Here is a 25,684-nt window from a genome sequence, read left to right on the forward strand (position 1 = left end):
TAATGGACATAACACAACTCTTCTGCTGTACGATTCCCTAATGTGGCTGTGCCACATGAACTTTATCTTACCACAATATCACTTTGTATTTGTTTACACCAGAGTCTGCAAACACCTCTCCGGTACTATGTAAGCCACATTGAGCCTACAAATAGGTGGGAAAGTGTGGGATACAAATGTAACAAATAAATAAATAACAGGCATAGGGCCGTAATACACCCTAATAACTACCCCACTAACGACTATATTTACTAAGGTGGGCTATGGGCGTGCTAGCAGTTTTATCTCGCGTAAATGGTTTATATGCATTAAACGCTAATGCGCTCATAGAAATGTACAGGTGCATTAGCGTTTAACACGCCTTAAATTTAAGGGTGCATTAGAAATGCTAATGCACCTTAGTAAACATACCCCTACATTTCAAATTTGAGCAAATCAAGTACTCTTCAGAATTACATTTTGGTTTTTGAAAAATGCTCTGGCATTTAATTTCTTTTGGAAAGGAAGCAAACATGCATGCCTAAAAGGTATTGCTGAAAATAAAACCTATGAAAACAGTAAGCGTATAAAGCATTCCCCTCATTTTTCTCCACAGGAAATGGTTAGGCTTCAGTTAATAACATTACACAGCACTTCAGTACAGCTAGCAGTGCTATGAGATGTAAGGTTAACCAGCCTGGCATTTGTACCCATCAGTGAAAACATGACACTGATAACTGCAATAAAAAGTAAAAAGAAAAATTGTTGCCTCTCTGCTTTTCATCCTGTTCTAGCCACTGCCCTTAACATGACACACATTGCACAGTATGGAAACTTAAAACTGCAGCTGCTGACCCAAGCTTCATACAATACATTTCTGTTTCTGCCAACTAAGGACATTTCCTTCAAGAAATTAGATTAATTGGGCAGAACACAGCTTTGTTAAAATAATGCTAAGGTTGAGATATATACCAGGAAAAGCAGCACAAAGGGACTTTCATGGAGGGGAAAAAAATCCTTCAATTATAAAGGCATACTTTAAAACTAGTTTTGTAGAAGATTCTTACTGAGTGGGAAAATTGGTGGTGGTGTTTGCTGTTTATGGTGAGAACTGTTAATCAAACCATCTCTGTCATCCACTGGCCAATGATAGGAATTCATAATTAGACAAGCTTTAGATTCAACTCGGGCATTCAGCACACACTCAGACATATCAACCCCTGCCCCCTTCAATACCACACTATAAGCCGTATCTTCGATAGAATTGGATTTATTTTGGCCACAGCCAGAAACATCAAAATTGTTACAACTTAAGCAAATTACATTACATCTTCTAATAATCATTATGCCAGCATTTGCATTTCTACCTGGGTACACAGCTTCTACACGTAGTTGCATATTCTGGGCCACAGGCCAAGCCGTACCAAGCCCCTGTGGTCCCCTGTGCTGTTTTCCAAGCACCCGACGTCACTTGGTGTCTCCCATTACAAAATGACGTTCTAGGCCTCCCGGCCGTCGAAGCCAGGAGACAAGCTGTATACACGTTGTTTCCTTATAACAAGGCTGCTCACATGCAAGCCTACCATTTGCATCAACTTGATAACTTTCCACACAACTCTTTCTGCAGCAGTAGTTACCCCAAACTTGTAACTGTTACGTGTCAAGCTGCTGTGTACCCATTGCTGGCTGTGCGTAAACATTGTAGTCTAATGCCTCGCTGTGACAAACCTTGCCTCTCAAGTGGGTGGGCGGGTGGGCGTTGCTCTTCTCCTGCCTCCAAATTCAAAAGGACTTCCTGTGCAGTTCGAATTCCTCTCTCCTCCTCCCTTGCTCCTCCCCTTGTTTCCCTCCCACTACTACCTCTGCTCTCTAGCTGGCCCTCCCTCTACCCTCCCCCATACTTCTGTCTTTGCTGGCCTTCAGCCCGGTTGTGGTCGGCCCCCCCTTTAACGGGTGTGCCTGGTTCTTTCTAGTAGAAAAAAAATGTTATCATGGGGGTAGATGTTCAAACAGGCAGGGAAGCTTCTGCCTGGTTTAATCGCAGGGACTCAGTGAGTCATCCTCAGATTTTCAGTGAAAACTGCTGCCAAAAATCTGATGTTACTACCATGGCATTATCCGGTTACTACTGGTGTGGTAAGGAGGATGGTTTGGGGGCGGAGTCAGGGCAGTGTCGAGATTTTCCCATTAGTGAAGATATTCAGTCTGTTAAGGCTCCGCTCAACGTAAGACTATCTCTACTTCAGGAAGCAGGTGAAAGCTTGGCTCTTCAACCAGGCCTTTAATGGAAAATCAACTAATTTGTTAGTCTCTCTCTCTCTCTCACACACACAAGGAGTGACAAGGGCTGCACATACTGCAGCAGGACAAGTTTATCCATTCCTATCCTAGCTGAGATAATATTTAATTATCTCTGACCTCATGTGCAACATTCTTTAAATTAGTCCCCTTATTAACTCCTCTTACTCTCTTACCTATCTATATGCTCTATCTTTGCTTATACCCTACGTTGTCTATGAAAATGTTTTATTACATACTAGTAAAAAAGGCCCGTTTCTGACACAAATGAAAAGGGCGCTAGCAAGGTTTTCCTCGGAGTGTGTATGTTTGAGAAAGTGTATGTGAGAGTGACTGTGTGTGAGAGAGAGAGTGAATGTGCGAGTGTGTGTGTGTGTGTGTGTGTGTGTGTGTGAGAGAGACAGAGAGAGTAAGTCTGGGCGCGAGTGTGTCTGTGAGAGAGAGTGTGTGTGTGAGAATGAAAGTGTGTGCAACTGCGTATGTGAGACACAGTGTGTGAGAGAGAGAGTGTTTGACACAGATACAGTGTGTGCGAGAGAGACAGTATGTGTGAGACACAGACTCTCTGTGAGACTGAGCATATGAGACCAAGAGAGTGTGTGAGTGACTGTGTGACACAGAGATGGTGAATGTGATACAGTGGGAGACATAGAGTGTGTGAGAGACAGTGTGTGAGAGTGAGAGAAAGACATTGACTGTGTGGGAGACAGTGTGTGTGTGTGTGTGTGTGTGACAGAGATACCTCCCCCCCCCTCCCTCTGGTGTCAGGCCCCCCTCTCTCTCTGGTGTCAGCCCCCCCCCCTCTCTCTCTGGTGTGTGAGCGTTACTGTGCAGGACGCTGAGCTCTGGCTGTGCTTCAAGGAACTGACCAATCCTATTTAATAGAATGCACCTCCAACATTATGAAACCGAGAAAGCTTGTGTGGTTGGTCACTTCTGCTTGTGACGAACCCGGAAGTACATGATGTAAAATCAGGAGATGGATACAGCCTGCATGCCTCAGCCATGCAGTCAGCTTCAGAATATTGGAGGTGCGTTTTATTATATAGGATTTTTGTAGTGCTGGTGCTTACTCGGAAGTAGTGCTGACCGGTTACCACGGGGTTAGCGTAGGATTCCTTACCATCATCTCAATGGGTGGCAGTGAGTGCTCTTCTCCCCCCCTGAAATGGCCACACAGCAAGTGGTACACTTACCACACTGACATTTCTTTTTGAGAAAAAAGCCTTTTACCAGCTGCAGTAAAAGAGGGCCTCAGCACACATGAAAAACAGATGAAGAAGCCAGCAGAGCCCCCCTTTTACCGCAGCTTAGTAAAAAGGACCCCTAAAACATATCTGAGCGGGCCAGAAACATATAACCTTAACAGTGACACCACCACCCCATAAAGTTGTCTGTTCTTCCATCATTTCCTTTGATGTTGTATAATAAACCCCATCTTCTTATTTTGACCACTTTACTTATTTCATTGGTAAGGTGTAACTTCATTGAATGTGATAGGAAAAGGAAGCCTGGGCGCATGTCGTCTCCTCACCCCGCCCTCATTACACGTTACACCGGCTGCTGCGGGAGGAAGACCGCCTTCGCACTCACCCAGATAGAGGATGGAGGGGATGAAGCCCCAACGGAGAGCGAACTGCCCGCAGCGGAACAGATGCTGGAGCCGCTGTTTGCTGTCTTTACTCAACTTCCTCATGGTGACGGCAGGGAACAGTTACAGCCTGGGCAGCTACCGAGCCAGGAAAAGGACAGTAGACCACCCTGGAGACATCGAGGAAAGGCGTGCAAGAGGGTAAAGAGCAAAGGGGGAGGGAGATGGAGGGTCCGGTGTGAGGTGGAGCTCCCCCTACAGCTATACCTCCGGAGACACAGCAAGTGTGTGACCCTCACTTGATACCCTTCCGTTTACTAAGACGTGTTAGCCAAGGAGGTTGGATTAAAACAGAAGACGGGATGATCCTATGTAGTCCATTATATGAGCTGAAGCCAGTAGGCGGAGCTTGTCCGGATGCTGCCATTTTAGTTCACCAAAAATAATAGCAAACGGTATTGAAAACAATTTAGCAAAAGATTATGTACAGCCTGCCTGGCTTACTCCCTCCAATCGTCGTTGCGTAGTACATCGATGTATGCCCCGCCCTCGAGTCAAACGTGATGACGTTGAGGGAGGAGCGATGCCATTGGTCAAGTGTCATAGCTCCGCCCTCAACGTCATAACGTTTGACGCGAGGGCGGGGCAAATAGTAATGGGGCTAAATTCCGATCTCTGGCACCTCACAAACCGGAAGTTGCAGCTTCATTAGAACGTTGAGGTAGGCAATTATGTGTGGAAGGGGCGTGGCTGTGGGTGGGTCTATCAGTGAGAGTGGTGCATGAGTGACAGTGAGTGGTGACAGCCTAAGTGCAGGGCTCCAGGGTTCCCTGCCACAGAGTGAGCTTCAGAATGTTTGAGGTGAGAATTATTAATATAGATTGTGTTGACATTGTAAGTAGTATACTATAATCTATAATCTCTCCCTTTCCCAAGGATCTTCAGATGTGTTAACCAGGACCATCAAAGATATATATTAATCTATATTTTTTGTTTAACAATCTGACCTCAACACCTCCACCCCTGGTCTATCACCAGTTGGTGAAACAGAACCTTAATTAGAGGATTCCAGGGACTTTGTGGGGTTGTTATTATCATAGGTCCTTAATATCCAATTATCATAATTTTAAACCATGCTGGGGAAAAAAAACCTCATCTTGAGAAAAACCCAAACATGACAAAATAATGATCCTTCTATACATTAGCTGTCCTGTGTCAACACATACTATCCATCATACATCAAAAATCTTTCTGCCTTCGCAAAATACTTTTCTATCTCACATCCCAATACACTCATTAATTTACTACTACTTAATAACCACACTCTCCCCTCAATCCCCAATCTGTTACACTTAGCTGGTATCTTTGATCTTCTCTAGCCGGCTGGTAAACGCTCTCTTTTCTTTTCATCAGCGTCTCCTGTTCATGAGTTCTTTGCGGTTATGTTTTTTACTGGCTTGTGTCCTGTTTCGGTTATTGGTGAGCCCTTAGGTTCCCTGAGGTCCCGCAAGACCTCAGAGGACAGCCGCGCACCCTGAATCTTCACCCGCGGCGACCGCCGTTCACCAAGGGTTGAGCCCCTAGCTGCAGGCGGCCAGCGGGACTGCTGGAACCGCGGGGTGACGGCCGGCCTGGCTGGTAGTCAGCAACACAGTCTCTGAAGGGCAGCTAGCAAGGACGGCTAGCACTGAGGAGGGACACAGTCTCTGCAGACAGCTAGCAAGGACGGCTAGCACTGAAAGGGAACACAGTCACTGAAGGTGGCTAGCAAGGACGGCTAGCTTGAAGAGGAACACAGTCTCTGAAGGTGGTTAGCAAGGACGGCTAGCTGGAAGAGGAACACAGTCTCTGAAGGTGGCTAGCAAGGACGGCTAGCTGGAAGAGGAACACAGTCTCTGAAGGTGGCTAGCAAGGACGGCTAGCTTGAAGAGGAACACAGTCTCTGAAGGTGGTTAGCAAGGACGGCTAGCTGGAAGAGGAACACAGTCTCTGAAGGTGGCTAGCAAGGACGGCTAGCTGGAAGAGGAACACAGTCTCTGATGGTGGCTTGCAAGGACGGCTAGCTTGAAGAGGAACACAGTCTCTGAAGGTATAACACTCCGAGATCCACTGTGTTGGCTTCTGACATCTGAAACGGAAGCACTGGACCCTTCCCGTTCCGTGGTTTAAATCTCCCGCCAGTCCATCCCCTCTCAACAGCAGGAGCCAATCCCGCTGGCCTTGGCAGGCAAGGGACGCCTGGATTGGCCAGCCTGCCTTGCAGGCGGAGTCTCCACATCAATGCCCCAATCCGGCGCGAGTAGGCGGAGCTTGCTCGCTGGTCCGCTCCGGAGCAGGGAAGCGATGACGCCGGCGCCACCATCTTGGCCAGCTTATTCTCTTCTCCGAGGCCGGCGTTCGCTCCAGCGGATCGCCGGCCTCGGACCGACCTGCGGCAGCGCCGGCCCCGTCTGCGGCTCGGCTTCGCCGCACTGGGTCCCGCGGGCTCCGTTGACCATCGCTCCCCGCCGCGGGAGCCCAGGTAAGGCTCCGGGACGGGACAGCTTGTGTGTATTCGGTTCTCCTTGCTGCTCCATTCCCTTCTTCTTTTCATATTAATTTTTCGACAAGTACGTCTTGTTTCGCGATAAACATCGCTGCTTCAGGAACTTTTTAAAGAACTTATTTCATGATTTTGATTCCGATGGTATACTATGCTATACTTTGTATTGTTGTTTGAATATTTTTACTGCTGTAATTGTCTATTGCTTATGTTTGATTTATTCTTACTGTACACCGCCTTGAGTGAATTCTTAAGTACATAGGAGCACTTAATGCAGCTTAATAAAAGAGCTCCTTAAATTGGGAGCAAACTTTTATGCAAAATTACCAACAGCCTTTGGAAAATCTTATAGGTTAATGCATCTGCTGCATAACTCAGAAATCTGCAAAAATATTCAAGATTTGAATTGTTTTACCAACATGTTATTATTATGATTTTAAACATAGTAAACACTTGTAATTGGCAATTCTGTAATGGAGTATGAGCAGAGGCCAATTTTCAGGGTGTGCAATTAACAGATTTGATAATTGATTTCCAAGTACCAAAACATCTATGACACATCTGCATTGAATCTTGTAAATTCTCTCCAGAACTGTGAAAAAGTTCTCAAGATATACCAAAGAAATCTGAGATAAGTAGAAAAAATTAATGGATTTCACTCTAATGTTTCACAGATGTATGTTAGGCTGATAAATCAATTACCAAATCCCAGTCATCTGCTGCTCTATTCCTGTACCCCTCACCCCTGAGTTCCAGTCATCAGGAGCTTTGCTCTTCTACCCCCCCCCCCCCCCCCCCCCCCCCCCCCCCCCCCCCACTCCTGGGTCCTATCCATCTTCTGCTTTCTCCAGAGTTTCCAGTCTATTTGACATTTCTTCTCTCTCCATGTCAACCATCATTCCCTCTATGTTCCTATCTGTCCTAACATCTGCTTGTCCCTGTACCTAAAGCACCTTTCCTCTTTGTCCCCATCACCCCTCTGGGTTCCTGTCTCTTCTCATATGCAGCTTCTCCCCCTCTCTTCCCTTTCTCTTAGACCCCCTACCCCAGGGCTAGAATCTCTCTCCCTCTCTCCCCCTGCCTCCTTCCACACAGTCCAACATCTATCTCTTCGTTCTTCCCTCCTAACCAATCTCTCTCTTTCCCCTCTCTCCCCCATCCTAGCATCTCTCTCCCTCCCTCTTTCTCTCTCTCTCTCTCCTACCCTTGCCTTCCTTGCACCAGCGTCTCTCCTTAAATCTTCCCCATCTCCTCATTTGATCTCTATCTTCTCTCCACTGTAACCTCCCACCCTCTCATCCAAGCTCTCTTCCTCCCTGTTCCTTTCCTTTCCCTCCCCCCGCAGGTGCAGCATCTTTTTCTCCCCCTCCCCCATGCAGTCCGGTATCTCTCTCTATTCCTTTCCTCCTCCTTCCCCCCTTTAGTCCTCCAAGATTTAAATACTATTGCCAGCAATGCCAGCAATGTCATGAAACACCTAGCACCCACCTGGGATTACCCTGCAGCCACCTGAAGGGTCTTCCCAGCCCAGCCCAGACTCGCCTGCACATGGGCTCATGCTCTATACCACCCTCCTTCCACCGGCTGGGTCCCACTAGCCTCTGGGCTAGTCTCTCACTCTCAAGTTATTCCCCAGTGATTTCTAGGACAATGGGACCACACTCCAGGGAACCCACAGTTTCTAGAAAGCACCCTCAGACCCAAAAACACAAACCAGGATTCTTAGTCAGTCCAGGACATCAGAGCTAATAAACTATAGGTTTATTATCATGAAAAAGTTGAACAATGAATGTCTGAAAAACCAGATGGAAAAGAACAGCAAGCAATAACAGATAACCAAAACAAGGATTAATATTAAAACTAACTAACACTTGTTACTACCTGGGTAGCAGCTGGGGAGTTCAAGAACTTAACTGTTCACAAGCCTTGAACAGGATCTCAGGACAGAGATGTTTCTCCTCTGTACCCTCACACTGAGATTGAAAAAGATCCAATACCTCCAGGCTAGATTTGAAGTCCAGAACCAATCAGAGCCCAGAGCACCAACCGTTGAAAGTATCTGGCCAATAGTACTACAAGTTCCCCTTTTCTCAAGGCTGTATTGGAAAAGAGAAAATAATCTTTTTCTGCAACAGCTTGAAAACTGAAAACAAGTATCATCTACTGGCTAATTAGAAGAAATACATTTTAATGAAATTATTTATTTACAATTCATATGCCTGAAAACCTACTGTTTCATCACAGTCAGCAATTGAGACAGGCCGCTGCTTGCCACCTCCTGAAGACTTCTATCTGTTGCATCCCCACTGCATGGGAGCAGAATTTGCATCAGAGGAGGTGGGGTGCGAAAGAGAGCCCAGGGAGAAGATATCAAGAGGTGGCCGGCAGCAGCATGTATCAATCACTGACATTGCCTATAATGTATTGGAAGATTGAAGGACCACTGGGGTGGGGGGGAGGGGAGGAGGGAGGGAGAAGGTAGCAGTCTACACCGGGAGGAGAGGAAGAGTAAGAGATATTGGACTTCAGGGGATGGGTAGGTAGAAAGTGCCTATCCACATGCATGGTGAAACTCGGTTGGCAAAGGGCTGGCAAGCCATTTTTTGGGGGGTGGTACTTGCCGCTCCTTGTCATCCCATAGTGATGCCTATGTCAAAGATGCAAATCTGCTCTTTAGAAGTGTTTCTCCAACTTTTCACATTTTGCTGATGGGAGGCCCATTTATCTAGTGGGACTGTTTCCAAGTATTTTTCTACAGTTTCAGAGTTTTCACTTTTCTCTTCATAAATAGAGGAAAGCTCAACTCTGCAAATCATTTTTGTGATCCAAGATCTCTAGTAGTGTGGGCTGAATCCGATGTTTGAGAAGGAGATCATTGAACATACCATGAGTGCAACTTTTGGCAGAAGCTCATTTCAAGAACGGGAGAGGGGAATCATTGCTGAAGGGCTGCTGGAACTACAAGAGAGATTCTGTAATAACAACTGAGTGTATTTCTGATTCTGGAAGAGTCTTGGATGTAAGGGAGACCAGAACAACACATAGAATCTGCATTATTGCACTATGATTGGTGGACCCAATATTTAAAATGTTTTAAATGGTCAGGAGAGGCTCCTGGCCATTTAAATCCCCTGTCCAGGGCTAACTGTGCATATTCAGCAGCACTTAACCAGATAGTTCTGGAAAATGTCCAGTTAGCACCCAATGCAATCCAGCTATTTTGGGGACATTCTGGGTTGAATTCAGCAGTTAATTGGCCAAGGTAACTGCATAAATAGGACTGCATAAAAGTCAGTCCTAGATTTATGTGGTTCAATATGGTCAGTTAACTGCTGAGTATCACATTTGACTGGCTATATTTTTGCATGCCCTGAATACCCCGAAATTCAATGCTGGAGCCCAGAATGGCTTAGCATTGAATTTCTAGGCATAGCGCTAGCCGGTGGTCAGCAAAACGCTGATCACCACCAGTTGAGTATTGGGCTCTGTATTTTTCTTGTTTGTACTATGAACTATATTGTTTGGATTACACACCTTTCTCTTAAATAAAATATCTCTGTTAATTTTTTTGTAAACAGTTGATTTTGGAACAGAACTACCAGTGGGAAGACTTTTTTTTTCCGAATGACTGCATATGATTTCTTTGGGTCTTGTAGGCTTTTCTGCCCTCATTCAAAAATCTGGAATCTAACTTGATTTGATAAATTTAATATACTGCTTAACACTAACAAGTTTTAATGTGGTTTACAAATTACAATAAAATAATATTTGATAAGATACTAATAATAATAACAAAAATAAAACAGAATAAACATCACATAAAATAACACTTTGGATTCAGCTCATATCCTTTCTCAAATAATCAAGTCTTCAAAGCTTTATGAAACAGTATGTAACTGGAAGTATTTACTTAATTCAGATAGTAATGAGTTCCACAGTGAAGATCCAGCACAACAAAACGCTCTATTTCTAGTAGGTGATAGCCTGACAGAATTTAAAGAGGCAGTCAAATCTAACGTTTTTGAGAGGAACGCAACATACGGTGAAGCGTGTACTTCTGAGTTCTAGCCAATTTTTACCCTACTCTTGTTGTTAAACTGAAGGTGAAATCTTACCTTCTATATGAAGTGCCCTGGGAAAGGGCATTTTACGCACACAAATACACAACTATTTTACAAAACTCTTCCTGGCGTTTATTTTCTTTTGGAAAGAAAGCTAAAGAATGTGAGAGTTGAACAGCTCACTTCAAATCTTACTACATTACATTTCAGTAGTGTCTAGAATATGGATGGATAGATAGATACAGATCTCTTTCCTTCTGTCTCCCTCCCTGTGTATATTCATCTCGATATCTATCTATATAGATCTAGAAATACATATTTTATATTTATCTTTGAGTATAAAATGCATTATTACTTAGCTGTTTCTATTAAATTTCATACTGTACATTTGTATGTTATGAAACTGATTAACAGGTGAGGTAAGGATGATGCCAGCCAATCTGCGAATCTGTGTTCACTTCTGGGTTTGACCACGTCCACTTTGAGGGGGTATACAGAACACTGCCCCTCACCCTAAAAAAGGATCCCTGAGGTACTGCAAGCCACCTTAAAAACACTTAGCCCAGGGAGAAAGTGAGAAGGGAGGGGTGGAGCCAAAACCAGGAACTATAAAAGGCAGGCCTAGAGTGGGGTTAAGAGGGCCCAGAGGGAAGGAGTGAAGACCTATTGCAGTGGCGTACCAAGGGGGGGCGGTGGGGGCGGTCCGCCCCGGGTGCATGCCGCTGGGGGGGTGCCGCGCACCTGCCGGCTCTTCGTTTTCATGCTCGCTCTGCCCTGGAAAAGGTTACTTCCTGTTCCGGGGCAGAGGGAGCATGAAAACGAAGAGCTGGCAGGCATGCGACACCACCCCACAGCGGCGTGCACCCAGGTGGGGGGGGGGTGGGTTCACTGGGGATCGAAGTTTTTTTCTCCGGGGGGGCGTCGCGCTGTTCCGGGGGGGGGGGGGGCGCTGCACCCGGAAGGCGGGGCGCTTCGGCGATCCGCCCCGGGTGTCAGCCCCCGTAGGAACGCCACTGACCTATTGCATACACTCCATCAGGTACCTGTGGAAAGGAACCACAACAGTGGATCCAGCCTGAGGTAGGCTGGATGGTGAAGTACTAAGAACTGTACTGATAACTCTGGGAACCAGGCTAGAGTCAAGAGGTAGTATAGCCTTACGAAGAGACTGTAGTGCATGCAGAGGTCCTGCAGGAGCAGGTCACGGAGGACATTCTTCTGTTCAAAGATTGGTTTTGCGCTTGATTTCTCCTTTCCATGTGAACTGAACAGGACCCCCTTTCTCAACTCCTTTAATGAACACTAATTTTGCTCGCTCTAACCTGCTGCGTAGTATCACTTTACCTGGGCTCCGAGCTTGCTCTTGCTCACAGTATCACAAGCACACAATCCATGCCCGGCCCCTCTGAATGGGAGTAACTCCAACCAAATTCTGTCCACCATCTCTCCCTAATAATGACTCCTCTCATCTACACCACATCCCCACTCCCACCCCTAACCACATCTACGTGCAATATAATAAAAAAAAGAACCTTACTGCTTTCAGTGATGACACAAAAAATGGTCACTTTTGATGACATCACTGGAAATAGCATTCCTGACACCCCCAAATCCATTTAATGCTACTGGGTTAATGGTGATATAGCAGTGACATTTTCAGCTCTTTCGGTCTATATTTGTTACAAAGCAGTGACAGGATCACCCCTCCATCTTTTCCTAGCCGGATGGTTTTCAGTGAAGACGTGTATTATTTAATGAGCTGTCTGTCCAGCCAGCTTTCTGAAATAAAAGAATGCTGTAAGACTAAATGTCTGTTAACTGGTTGGGGGAATACTTGGAAAACATATAGCATGAAAGCTTGGTAAAAGAACATTTTAGGGAATAAATCCATTTCATCAGGCTGCTAGAAAGCATCAGAAATCAGTGAACAGAAAAGAGTTAGAGGGATTTTTCTTTTCCTTACAAACTTTGCTTCTCACATAATATCAGTGACAGAATCACCCTTCTCTTTTTTCCTAGCAGGATGGCTTTCAGTGAAAATATGTATACTTCCTTATTAATGTATCTGCTCTGCCAGCATTTTGAGTCAGGTTTTAGTAAAATAAAAGAATGCTGATACTTACACAGTACTTGTTTTTATATCACAAGCACCTTTTTAGTTAGATCCAGGGCTAGCCTTAGGCAGGGACTACAGGGACAGCTGCACAGGACCTCACAGTTATAGGGGCTGTGCCCTGGCATGTGCCACTGCATTTCAGCCACCACTCACCCTACCTTAAAACATTGTTTCTCCATGGAGAGCTCAGGGTAGAGGCAGCGATTCACATAGGCCATCTGTGGACAACCCCGGAGCCTGTTCTCTACTGCATCCCATCTCCTTCTAATGTAACTTCCTGCTTCCACAACGGTGGGACCCAGCAGAGAGCAGACTTTGAGGTTGGTGGCAGATGGCCAATGTGAATCACTCCTGCTGCCCTGAACCCTCTTTGGAGAAATGCCTATTTTAAGGTAGGAGGGGGGGGGGGGACATACTGGACCACCTGGGTGGCATTCAAGCTGGTCTACATTGAGGGGCATAGTCGATCATGGCGCCCAAGTTTTCCTCAGGGCGTCCTCGCAGGACGTCTTCGGGAAGGTGCAGGGAAACCTGTATTATCGAAACAAGATGGGCATCCATCTTTCGTTTCGATAATACAGTCGGGGACGCCCAAATCTTAACATTTAGGTCGACCTTAGAGATGGTTGTCCTTAGAGATGGTCGTCCCCGGTTTTCAGCGATAATGGAAATCGAGGATGCTCATCTCAGAAATTACCAAATCCAAGCCATTTGGTCATGGGAGGAGCCAACATTCGTAGTGCACTGGTCCCCCTGACATGCCAGGACACCAACTGGGCACCCTAGGGGGCACTGCAGTGGACTTCACAAATTGCTCCCAGGTGCATAGCTCCCTTACCTTGGGTGATGAGCCCCCCAAAACCCCCCAAAACCCACTCCCCACAACTGTACAACACTACCATAGCCCTTACGGGTGAAGGGGGGCACCTACATGTGGGTACAGTAGGTTTCGGGTGGGTTTTGAAGGGCTCACATTTACCACCACAAGTATAACAGGTAGGGGGGGATGGGCCTGGGTCCACCTGCCTGAAGTGCACTACAATACCCACTAAAACTGCTCCAGGGACCTGCATACTGCTGTCAGGGAGCTGGGAATGACATTTGAGGCTGGCGAAAAATATTTTTAAAGTTTTTTTTTAGGGTGGGAGGGGGTTAACGACCACTGGGGGAGTAAGGGGAGGTAATCTCCGATTCCCTCCGGTGGTCATCTGGTCAGTTTGGGCACCTTTTTGAGGCTTGGTCGCAAGAAAAAATGGACCAAATAAAGTCGGCCAAGTGCTCGTCAGAGATGCCCTTCTTTTTTCCATTATTGGCCAAGGACGTCCATGTGATAAGCACACCCCAGTCCCGCCTACACTACGCTTCTGACACGCCCCCATGAACTTTGGTCGTCCCTGTGACGGAAAGTAGTTGAGGACGCCCAAAATTGGCTTTCGATTATGCCGATTTGGGCGATCCTGGGAGCAGGATGCCCATCTCCCGATTTGTGTCGAAAGTTGGGCACCCTTCTCTTTCGAAAATAAGCCTGATAGGATCCTGCAATTGCTAAGGCTAGCCCTGGCAAGAGCTATAAAAAATATTTTAAAATCAGAGAGGAAAAAAATTAAAGCATGTCTGGTAGCTTCCATGTTGTCACGGTGACTATGCCATGTGACCAAAGGAATAAGCCTAAACATTCCCATCAGTGGTATAGCAATGGGGGCTATTGCAGAAGTATTTACACACCTATGTGCGTATTTACACGTAAAAATGCAAGTATGGTGCCTAAGTGTTATTCTGCAAGTACCCGCCTAACTTATATAGCATGCATTTGCAAGGAGGTAGAGCATGGGTGGGGTTTCCATTTGTACACGTAACTTACAGAATGCTTTATCTTACATATGTTCCTATTGCACTTGGGTACATGCTTACACCAACTCAATGACTGGTACATGCAAGCACTGACATTTTAGGTGCATTGATAGTCAGTTAGGTTAGTATTCTATAACAGAACCTAGACACCTAGGTTCCTCTATTTAATAGTCTCCTACTGTGGGCCCTAATTAGAGTCTTCCAGTTATAGAATCAGGTGTCCCGGTGATGCAAGATAACAACTTATTTAATAAGGGCAGCTAGATACCCAGATTCCATTGTAGAATGTTAGTGTAACCCAGAGAACGTGGTAAAAGCAGTTAGCTTAGCAGGGTTTAAAAAGGTTTGGATAATTTCCTAAAAGAAAAGTCCATAAGCCATTACTAAAATGGATTTTGTGAAAATCCACTGCTTATTTCTACGATAAGCAGCATAAAATCTACTTACTCTTTTGGGATCTTTCCAGGTACGCAAGGGGCACGTGAAAGTGGGTGAACAATTATAGAACTGCTCTTTAAGAGGGCAATTCTATAACTAGGAGCTACAAGTTAGGTGCCCACATTATGCAGTCTGTGAGCCTCCTCTAAAAGAGCACTTAAGCGCATAAGTGTTCTTAGAGAATACTAGCTTAAGAGTGTAGCTTAAACTACATTTAGATGCGCCCATTTATGCCATGTCAACCCTGTACCCTCTAAGCTGAATTGAAGTCTCGGCGGCCATTTTGAATCTCGCCGAGACCGTCAGGCAGCATACAGGAGGACGGAGAGCAGCGCGCTGGGCAGGAAAGAGGGGGCTCTTTCCTGCCCCAACGTCACTAGACCACCAGAGAACATCGCGTGACGTGAGTAGGGGAGGGCGATCCCGAACTCGGACAAGACGCACCGGAGCACCTAGGTTTTAGAGGAGGGAAAAAGGAAATTTTTTTTTTCCTATTTCCCTCCACTAAAACATAGGTGCGTCTTATGGTCCGGTGCGTCTTATAGTCCGAAAAATACGGTAAATGGACTTGGGGGAAAAACCACTATTTCTGGGATAAGCAGTATAGAATGTTTTCTACTTTTTGGGGGATCTTGCCAGGTATTTGTGACCTGGATTGGCCACTGTTGGAAACAGGATGCTGGGCTTGATGGACCTTTGGTCTTTCCCAGTGTGACAATACTTAAGTACTTATGTATTTTTACTATAACCCTATAACTATAGGGAGTTTTGGAGGAATGAATCATCCTTTTTATGCTGCTAGAAACATAATAAAAGAGTGAACAGAAAAGACATAACTGAATAGGTTAAAGACCAAGATTCTTATAATTTTCACCAACTTGCTACGATGTGTTATAAAGGAAACAAGGTTATCCTGTTGAAGTGGATGCATAATGGCAAACTGATTCAGTTGAAATATTTACCTTTCCCATGACAACAACTTCTTCAAAATTCATGTTAACAGTGAGTTTAAAAAAACAAAGACTGGCCCACGAAGTGACCAAAGCCTTTGAAAAAATATTTAATCTAGATCATACACTTGAAAAAATACATACAGGCATGGCTAAAGAAATTATCAATAGCCCTTAAAGAAAAAGAAAGCAACATACCACTTCTGAAAGGAGTTTTGAGATTATTAAACCACACATGACAAGCACTGCAAAAAACATTGCTAAAGATGTCATGGACCATGTCATTACCATTCTAAATAAGAGAAACAAGGCCACAGGGCAGGCAGCGTCAGAATTGACGGTGATTCAAAGAAAAAGAACCAGTCCTCAAGGTTACCTCCTGAGCCTTTTAAAAGAAAGAAACCCATAGAGTCTCAGCAGCTTAGCTGTACGTCTAAAAAGAGAAACATCCACTCCAGGAGGTGAAACATATTCTAAAAGCACCATGACTTTTGTACACCACAGATCTGAAAAATGTGTTAAAATAGGACTGAAATGCCCTCTACCCAAACCAGTATCATAAAAAGTATTTATATGAAAATACTACCATTATCAAAATGATCAGAACCAACCCCCTTGAACTTTAACCTAGCCAGTCATTCTGAATATGACATGATTTAAGAACACTCTGTTGTGCCTGACCTGTAAATCTGTGAAAGAAGATGGAGCTGACATTGATGCAGGGGCCAAGTAACCTTGATGAACCATCCAATCACATCTATTTTTAGCGGGCTAGATGTTACCCTGGGAGACCAGCTCATTAGACGGAGCAACAACTGTTTTCCTTACACAGCCCTTATAAGAGCTGCTCCTCAATTATGGTAAAGGACCCCTCAAATCACAGTGTACAAGTGACTTGTTTTATCAAGACACAGCTGGACTGACACTACAAAGTCACTTGTTCAGTAGCTATGTCTGTTTTATCATTCCCACCTTAAGTATTTTCCTTATTTGTCCTGTTTGTCCATCCTAATTAGATTGTAAGTTCTGTCGAGCAGGGACAGTCTTTTCATGTTCAAGTGTACAGCGCTGCGTACTTCTAGTAGCGCTATAGAAATGATAAGTAGTAGTAGTAGTAGGCTGATGCAGCACTGGCTTTACTGAAAGGGTGTTCTTTACAGCTTCTAGTTATATGGTGGAGCTGTCGAGGAATTTACACAGTGCTTTTTGTTTTTTTTAAAGCTACTGATCAATGGGTTGGACCTAAAAATAAAAGTGACCTGTAATAAAGATACTTTCTGCTTTAAAAGCAGCGATGCAGATGTGCATTACAAACCCCTTATCTTAACTGCAGCCGTCTTTGTATAGCAGTGAGGTAGGCAGATGGTCAATTTTAGATGAACCTGAGCCTAAAGTGGGTGGGCACAAAATTTTCTCCATACCCCGACTCTCCCCCTGCTTTTCTTCCTCCTCACCCTCGCTGCACCACCAACTCAAAATAAAAATAACTTAGCTGGTGGGAATCCCGAAGCCCCACCAGCTGAAGACCTTTTGGTGGCTGGAACTCCTATCAAGCTTGCTAGTAGGTAGCAGTGTCCCTCAACTACCATCACTGCTAGACCCTGCGCATGCTCAGCTTTCACGCGTGCAAAGGTGTGTTGCTACTGAGTGGGCCTAAGCAGTGGCGTAGCTATGTGGGGCCATGGGGACCTGGGCCTCCTCCCAAAATTTGCTCTGGGCCCCTGGTTTGGCTGGCAGGAGTCCCCAACCCCTGCCAGCTGAAGCCTTCATCCAGCGCTGGGTTTCTGGTGCTGGCAATTAATGTGGTGGTGTCGGAGACCAGCACTGGATGAAGGCTTCAGTTGGCAGGGGTTGGGGACCCCCACCAGCCAAGGTATTTGCGGTGGTGGTGCTTCAGCTGGTGGGGCTTAGGGACCCCCACCAGCCAAGATGTACAGTGACGGCAGTGGGTGAGAAGCGGCTGGGAAGCAAGGCGGTGGAGGGAGGGCGACGGCGGGACAGTGGACCAAAACGTGCCCCCCCCCACCTTGGGCTCTGGCCCCCTCCCACCTCAAGGTCTGGCTACACCCCTAGGTCTAAGCACAGATTAAGCAGACGCCTGCCCACCCAGACCCACCTATGGCTATGCCACTGTTGTAAAGAGAGTTAAAATGTCCCCTGGAATGTGCTTGGGGCTGGGCATGTGTGGAGTATGAGCTGGTGTAACCGAATAGTGAATGCTGATGTCATCTTTATGTTACCTATCAGTTTGATTCATTGTGTATCCATTATACTGCTTGTCAATATTCCATATATCATATTTGACATGTAGTTTGAGAAGATTTCACGATTGATTTTGTTTCCACAGAGAGGAACATAATCAGGTGCTATTTTCTAAAAACACATAAGTGCCTAGATTAGTCTGGGAATAAATTAGCATATTTTATGGTCTATGCATGTTTATACAAACTTTGCTCATTGTGTCCAAACACTAGTTGGAATTTTATATCGGGTCATTTGTGTGCATAGGCGGCCACATACGTCCAGAAATGACTTTCAGGCTTATTTTTGAAAGAAGGGCACCCATCTTTCGATGCAAATTGGAAGATGGGCGTCCTTCTCCCAGGATCGCCCAAATCAGCATAATTGAAAGCCAATTTTGGGCGTCCTCAACTGCTTTCCATCACGGGGATGACCAAAGTTCACGGGGGTGTTGGAAGCATAGCGAAAGTGGGAGTGGGGCCTGCTTAACACATGGGCGTCCTCAGCCGATAATGGAGAAAAGAAGGGTGTCCCTGATGAACACTTGGGCGACTTTACTTGGTCCTTTTTACGATCTCTAAGGTCGAGATTTGGGCGTCCCCGATTGTATTATCAAAATGAAAGATGGACGACCATCTTGTTTCGATAATACGGGTTCCCCACCCCTTCACGGGGATGTCCTGCGAGGACGCCCTTAGGAAAACTTGGGCGCCCCATTCGATTATGCCCCTCTTTATAAATTTATCTCTAAACTGTGCAAAAAAGCCCACCAAATATAGGACTTTCACAGTACATCCAGTGGCGTACCAAGGGGGGGGGGGCGGTGGGGGCGGTCCGCCCCGGGTGCACGCCGCTGGGGGGGTGCCGCGTGCCTGTCGGCTCTTCGATTTCATGCTCCCTTTGGCCCGGAACAGGTTACTTCCTGTTCCGGGGCAGAGGGAGCATGAAACGAAGAGCCGGCAGGTGCGTGGCACACCCCCCCCCCCAGCGGCGTGCACCCGGGGGGGGTTCTTTCGCTGGGGGATCGGGGGTTCCTTCTCCAGGGGGGGGGGGCGTCGTGCTGTTCCGGGGGGCGGGGCGCATGGGGGCTCCGCCCCGGGTGTCAGCCCCCCTAGGAACGCCACTGAGTACATCAGTTACAATACAGCAGTTCATTATGATAAACTCTGTTGAAGAAATGCAAAAAGATTGAAGCTAATAGGCTGAAGTTGCACACTACCCTGTTAATGATCTCATAGAAGAGGATGCTATATACAAGTTGGGGTGTATGGGTCTCAGATGCCAAAGCATGGTACAAGCCTGTTAACAGTAGTCCATTCATGTGCCAGTAACCTCTGAAAAGATAACAGAGGAGACAGAATGATCATACTCAGTAAATGGCATGCTGTGTGAGCATGTGTTTCGAGTTCTTTTGTGTGGACAGTGATTTACTGGATTGCATCTCCTAGAAGCTGAGGATGAAAAGCAGAAGTATCCTCAACGCAGTGGGAAACATTCTGCAAAAATTCATCGTCCTGTTCTTCCTGTGGCCATCTAGGAAGACAGTGAGAACCAGGGCATAGGACTTATTTGCTTTTCTATCTGCAGAATCTTTGCACAGGCACATGGGCATGAGTGAATATATTAGGGGAATTTTCTGATTAAACAATACTTTCCCTTTCATACAGATTACAGGTAGTCAAGCACAATTATTTTTAACAGGGGAACACTGAATAATAAAGAAACCTCATGCAAGGTTTAGGGGTATGTTTACTAAGCTATGTTAGCGTTTCTAATGCACCCTTAAATTTAAGGTGCGTTAAACGCTACTGCGCCTATACATTTTTATGGACGTGTTAGCGTTTAACGCGTGTAAACATTTACGTGTGTTAAAAATGCTAACGTGCCCATAGAGCACCTTAGTAAACAAAGGCATTAGTGTTATATGCAGAAGCGTAGCCAGATTGTGATGCCAGGGGGAGTGGAGAGGCGTACATGCACACTGTGGAGATACGACAGATCACCTGAAAAATAGGCACCAGTGCCATCAGAAGTCCAATTGGGGGAGCGGTTGCTCCCTTGGTGCCCCAGCTAGCTATGCCTCTGGTCATATATGTTACTATCTCTTGGGAGCCAGTTTTGTGGGTTGTTATTGAGATGTAAATTGTTCTTCCTCACTAAGGTGCCGATGATCAGAAGCAAATGTAGATGCTAGAGGCCAATAGCGCCGTACTAGCGCCCGCGTTTGCTATCGCCCCATAATCATAGCCCCTTGTACCTTAGTGGTGGAGGAGGGAGTAGCACACTCCCTCCTCTCTTCAATGCCGTCTTGAAAATATGGTAGTGAAGCCCTGCCCAGTGCATACTAGGATGCACTGGGCAGGGCTGGGTGCTACCATTTAAAACATTTTTTTTATTTATAACCATTTAAATTTTTACAAGCGATAAAAGAACTTGCCAGAAATACAGAGAAGGTAATATATAGGAATTATTTCAATCAGGTAATTCTATTCTCTTCCTTAGACCACTAAATAGGGAGAGTGAAACAAGACAAGGAGATCAATTAAACAGTAAACAGAAAAAAAAATGTGGCATTAACCTGTTTCCCCCCAGATATTACTCATCTAATTCATTATTCCACATTGATCATCTGGTTGGCTTCTTCAAGCCTAATACGGTGTATAGTCAATTCATTTAATTGAAAACATACTTATTATCCAATATTAGTTAGAAATAATACATCTGATTACATTCTTTCTCTTTTGAAAAACCAGAATTTATTTAACAATACATATACTTAAGTCTCTAATTCAGATCCCACTGATTAAAGTAATCCCAGTTTTCACAGGCTTCACTCCTTTTAAAGCAATAATGAATGCTACCATTTTAAAGACAGCACTGAATAAAGGAGGGAGTGTGCTACTCCCTCCTCCACCAGTTAGGTATGGGGGTGGGGGAGAATGGGGCAACTAGGCCACCAGGGCTTTTTTTCTTATTAGGTGCTTAAATGTGCATGCTATTATCTCTGATCATAGGGGAGGTAAAGCCCTGTGCTGTTCCAGCGCTATTTTTAGAGCACTGTAGTGGGAGCTTTTGATCATCTGCCCCAATGGCTCCTTTTACTAAGCTGAGATAAGCACTGGTGTGTGCTTACTGCAGCTTAAAAGGGTTTACCATGAGCCGTTAACGCCGACAAAATAGGTGGGGGAAAGGACTCACACACTAATTTTTGTTAATAGTCACATGGTAATGATAATAATAGTGTATGACCATCAGTGGCGTACCAAGGGGGGCGGTGGGGGCGGTCCGCCCCGGGTACACGCCGCTGGGGGGTGCCGCGGCGCTTGTCTGCTGTGAGAGTTCGCTAACTTCTCTCGTTCGCTGCAGCTCCCTCTGCCCCGGAACAGGTTACTTCCTGTTCCGGGGCAGAGGGAGCTGCAGCGAACGAGAGAAGTTAGTAAACTCGCAGCAGGCGCGTGCTGCGGCACCCCTCCCCCAGCGGCATGCACCCGGGGGGCTCTTTCGCAGGGGGGGTCTTTCACCGGGGGGGGGGGGGGGGCGCTGCATGGGGGGGGTGTGCATGGGGGGGGGCCGGGTGTCCGTTCCCCCTAGGAACGCCACTGATGACCATTAATTTGGAAAATGGAAAATCGGCCATTTCCATCAGTTAAAAATGGCCCATGTAAGGTGCATTCTAAGGCCACTTTCTACCACAGCTTTATAAAAGGACTCCCGTTCTATAGGCAGGTTGCTCCACATGACACACGTTAACTGGATTTAAAGAAGGTGTTCTCAGAGGGAGTGATTAGACTCACAAGAAAAAAATGTGTGTGTGCGTGTATGTGAATTTTCAGATCTAAGCAATATTATTTTATATTATGACAAATATGCCTGCAGAAAAAGGAAATGCAAATATTAGTGGGTATTTTGTACTAATGGCAAGTTGAAAATTAGTGATGGGTCACTTTAAATGTCTGCAGTGCTTGGTATGCACTTTTACTGCACAAACCAATGAATTTATATTTTTCACAGACAGGGCTTCTAATTTTGTGATATGTCATTTCTGTCCTTGTCAGTTGATTTATGTTAGAAAGCTAAAAGGCCACTCCAGAAAAGACTGATCGAATGCCTACATTTGAAAAAGTGGAGACTGAAAGTGCCTAAGGTAGAGAAATGCATATTTTTGAGAATTTGCATTGACTTGCCATTAACAGATTGCATTTAATCAGCAGGACAGTGGTACATTTTTATTTGGACTCAGGTGCTCATGTTCAGGATTATTTGGGTTTTAATAAATGACTTAAGACCTGGTTGTTTACAGACTATTTTCTTATCAGTTAGAGACAGTTTAGGGTTTTTTATGGAGGGGAAAGATATTTGGGTGTGGTTGGGGGGAATGGGGAAAGATATTTGGGTGTGGTTGGGGGGAATGTGGTTGTGGGGGTTTTTTGGGGTGGAATGGGGGATTTTTTTCTTTGTTAGTATTTTTTTGTAGTGTTAGGAGATTAACACTGTGATGATGGTGACTGGCAGCGGCCAGCAGACACTGGAGATCCCTGGCCTAACACAAGAGCAACCGGATGGCATCAACAAGGAGGAGATGCAGGATAGGCCTGTGCAGAGTTCTCCTGAGAGGAGACCAGATTCCTTGTGGACAATGGCCCCTGTGTTGGCAGGTCCAGGTGCCACACCAGCTGAAATCTGGCAGATCTACATGATGAAGCAACAGCGGCTAAAGCAACTGCGGTGTGAGGAACGGGAAGAGCGCTAGTGATGAGAGGAATAGGAAAAGCAATGGCAGCGGGAGGAGCGAGAGAGTGAATTCCAGCGGCAATGTGAGGAGCATGAGTGGGAATTCCAGCTGCAGAAAATTAAACTGGAGATGGAAATGGCTCATAGCCAAAGTTCCAGCCCAGCCCCTCTGCCGAGGCCAGAAACAGGATCCACTGCACGGATTGGGCCCAACTTGTTTTTGCAGTTTGATGATACCCGAGGAGACATTGATGAATATCTAACTGCCTTCGAAAAACTTTGCCGCCTCAATGAGATTCCTCAGAAAAACTGGATGCGCTATCTGGGAGGAAAGCTCACTGGTAGAGCACCTGAGGCGTTCCAAGGACTGTCCATGGAAATGTGCTCACAATTTGAGGAGATGCACAAAGCTTTGTTGAACCGTTATGCTATTACCCATGAGACCTATAGACTAAAGTTCCAGACTTTGCAAAAGGGGGTGGATAATACCCATAGCGAGTTTGTGATTCAGCTAAGATACCAGCATCAGTGGTGGCTCAGTGGAGTTGAAGTTAAAGCCCTGGAGGACTGCCAAAACCTGATGGTCCTAGACAGTGCATTTTTTCTAGTGAAAAAGGTGCTGGTACTCAAATGCCAGACCACCCTTCAGGGGTGGGGTTATCACTGAGAGACCCACCCCACAGCAGCCAGGCCCCCTGCAACCAGTCACAGAATCTATGTTAAGACAGAATTGGTGTGTAGAGCCTGAGCTCTTTCATTAAAACTTGGGAACCATGGGTCAATTTTAGCAGACAATGGAAAAGGTGCCGGTACTCAGTACCCCCAAGTACCCCCTCAAAAAAAGCCCTGTTCCTAGAGCAGTTTCTTCAGTATTCTCAAACAGAGGTAAGGGAACATGTTCAAGATCACCAGCCCCATACTCCAGATAAAGCGGCTGAGTTGGCTGACATCTTTATGGCTAACCATCCCGGATGGCAAAGAGAAGCCATCTTTATTCCAGTGACATAGCTACGGTGGGGGAGGGGGCACGGGGGTGGAGCCCCCAGTTTGGCTGGTGGGGGTCCCCAACCTCTGCCAGCTAAAGCATTTGTCCTGTACTGGTCTCGTTGCATTGCCTACCCTGCTCTTCTCAGTAGCTACATGCACACTCGTTTAGTGAAACTGAGCATGCATGCCCAGTTTCATTAATATGAGCGTGCATGGCGTGATTGAGAACAGAGCAGGACAGACAATGCGAGACCAGCATGGGACAAACGCTTCAGCTGGCGGGGGTTGGGGACCCCACCAGCCAAGGACGGATTGTGCAGCTCTGGGGTTGGGGGTGGGTGTGGGGCGACTGCGGCGGAGGCGGTGGTGGGGTGGTGGTGTCCCCCACTTCCGTCAAGGTCTGGCTACACCCTTGTCTTATCCACAGCAGTCGGGATCTAAGGGTAGCCAGGGTCCTAAGCCAAATATTCCTGCAACTTTAGAGGCTGTCAGAAAACCCTCCAGTGTTGCCCAAAAGCCCAAAGACTTTAGGCATAAACATCCTTGTTTCCAGTGTGGGCATACAGGATATTTGAAAGCAGATTGCCCAGATAATCCCAAGCCTATACTAAAGAGCATTCCAGTTCCTGCACCAAGGCTGGCGGTTTACGTGGGTGGCTCCAGTACCATGAAGGAGACCCACACAGTTGCTGCAGCACAAAAAGTTACTGGCCATTCATCAAGCAAGGAAACAGATTTCCACAACACTTCAGCACTGCAGTAACTGTGAACCAGACCCAAGTGGCTGGGCTTTTGGAAACTGGATCTAGCATGACTTTGTTACGACGAGAGCTAGTGCCAGAAGATGCTATTCTACCAGGGTGCACTCCAGAGGTAGTGCTAGCTAATGGATCCAGAGAGACTGTACCTATTGCTCAAGTATTTGTGGATTGGGGTACCAAGCCTGGATACAGAGAAGTAGGCATAATGAAAAACATACTGATACCAATGCTATGTGGGATCGACATGGGTACAATGAACATTACCCTTGATAGCGGAGTCAGCATTTCCACTATGGTGACCCGTAGTCAGGTCTGGGTGTCCCAGCAAGCAGAAGCAGCAAAGATCACCTCTCCAGTTCCAGATCGTGAGCCAGTCCAGGTAGGACCAGCTGACCAAGTGACAGAAGGAGGCGCTCCAGTGCTTCCAGTAGCACCAGTTCCAGAGGTGTCCAGGGCCATGAGTGTGGAACAGCTTGACTTAACTGACACACCTGCTGATCAGACTGTTGACCTTGATTTGTCAGTCACCAGCAGATACCCTTCCAGATATGGATACTGATATAGGTCAGAGACATACTTTTCAAGAAGCACAGCGCTCTGACCCTGACCTGGAAGCCCTGAGGCAGAGGACTAGTCAACCAATCAGTGAGACTTGTACATATCATATTCTAAGGAAAGGGAACTAGTTGTACAGAGAGACTAATCCTGTTAATCCTAATAGGCCCTGGACAGCAGGCAAGCAGGGCATACAGGGAACAACTCCTATAGATTGTACATGATATTCCACTAGCAGGATATTAGGGGGTGACAAGCACATGCACTAGATTGACACAGAACTTCTATTGGCCGGGAGTATCTCAAGTCGTAGCTGACTATTGTCAAACCTGTGATGTGTGCCAAAGAGTGGGTAAGACCCAAGATCACCCCTGAGCTCCCCTGAAACCTTTACCCATTATCAGTGAGCCCTTTGAGAAAATAGCTGTGTATAATATGGGGCCTCTAGCTGTCCCTAGCGGGACTGGGAAAAGATATATATTGACAGTGGTGGACTTTGCTACTACCAGATATCCTGAAGCAGTAGCCTTATCCTCCATAGAATTAGATAAAATTGCCACTGCTCTGCTAGAAATATTTTCCA

The 25,684-nt window shown here is 46.1% G+C and overlaps 1 long non-coding RNA gene across 1 annotated transcript; it reads left to right on the top strand.

Annotated features, from left to right (window-relative positions):
- Window positions 1–3,875: 3,875 nt before the first annotated feature.
- LOC115460218 lies at window positions 3,876–22,923 on the top strand. Its single transcript, XR_003940421.1, has 3 exons — window positions 3,876–4,028; window positions 18,591–18,594; window positions 22,914–22,923. It is a non-coding gene; the product is annotated as an uncharacterized LOC115460218 (long non-coding RNA).
- The last annotated feature ends 2,761 nt before the right edge of the window (window positions 22,924–25,684 follow it).

The sequence above is a fragment of the Microcaecilia unicolor genome, chromosome 1 (assembly GCF_901765095.1).
Source record: "Microcaecilia unicolor chromosome 1, aMicUni1.1, whole genome shotgun sequence".
Classification (NCBI taxonomy): Eukaryota; Metazoa; Chordata; class Amphibia; order Gymnophiona; family Siphonopidae; genus Microcaecilia; species Microcaecilia unicolor.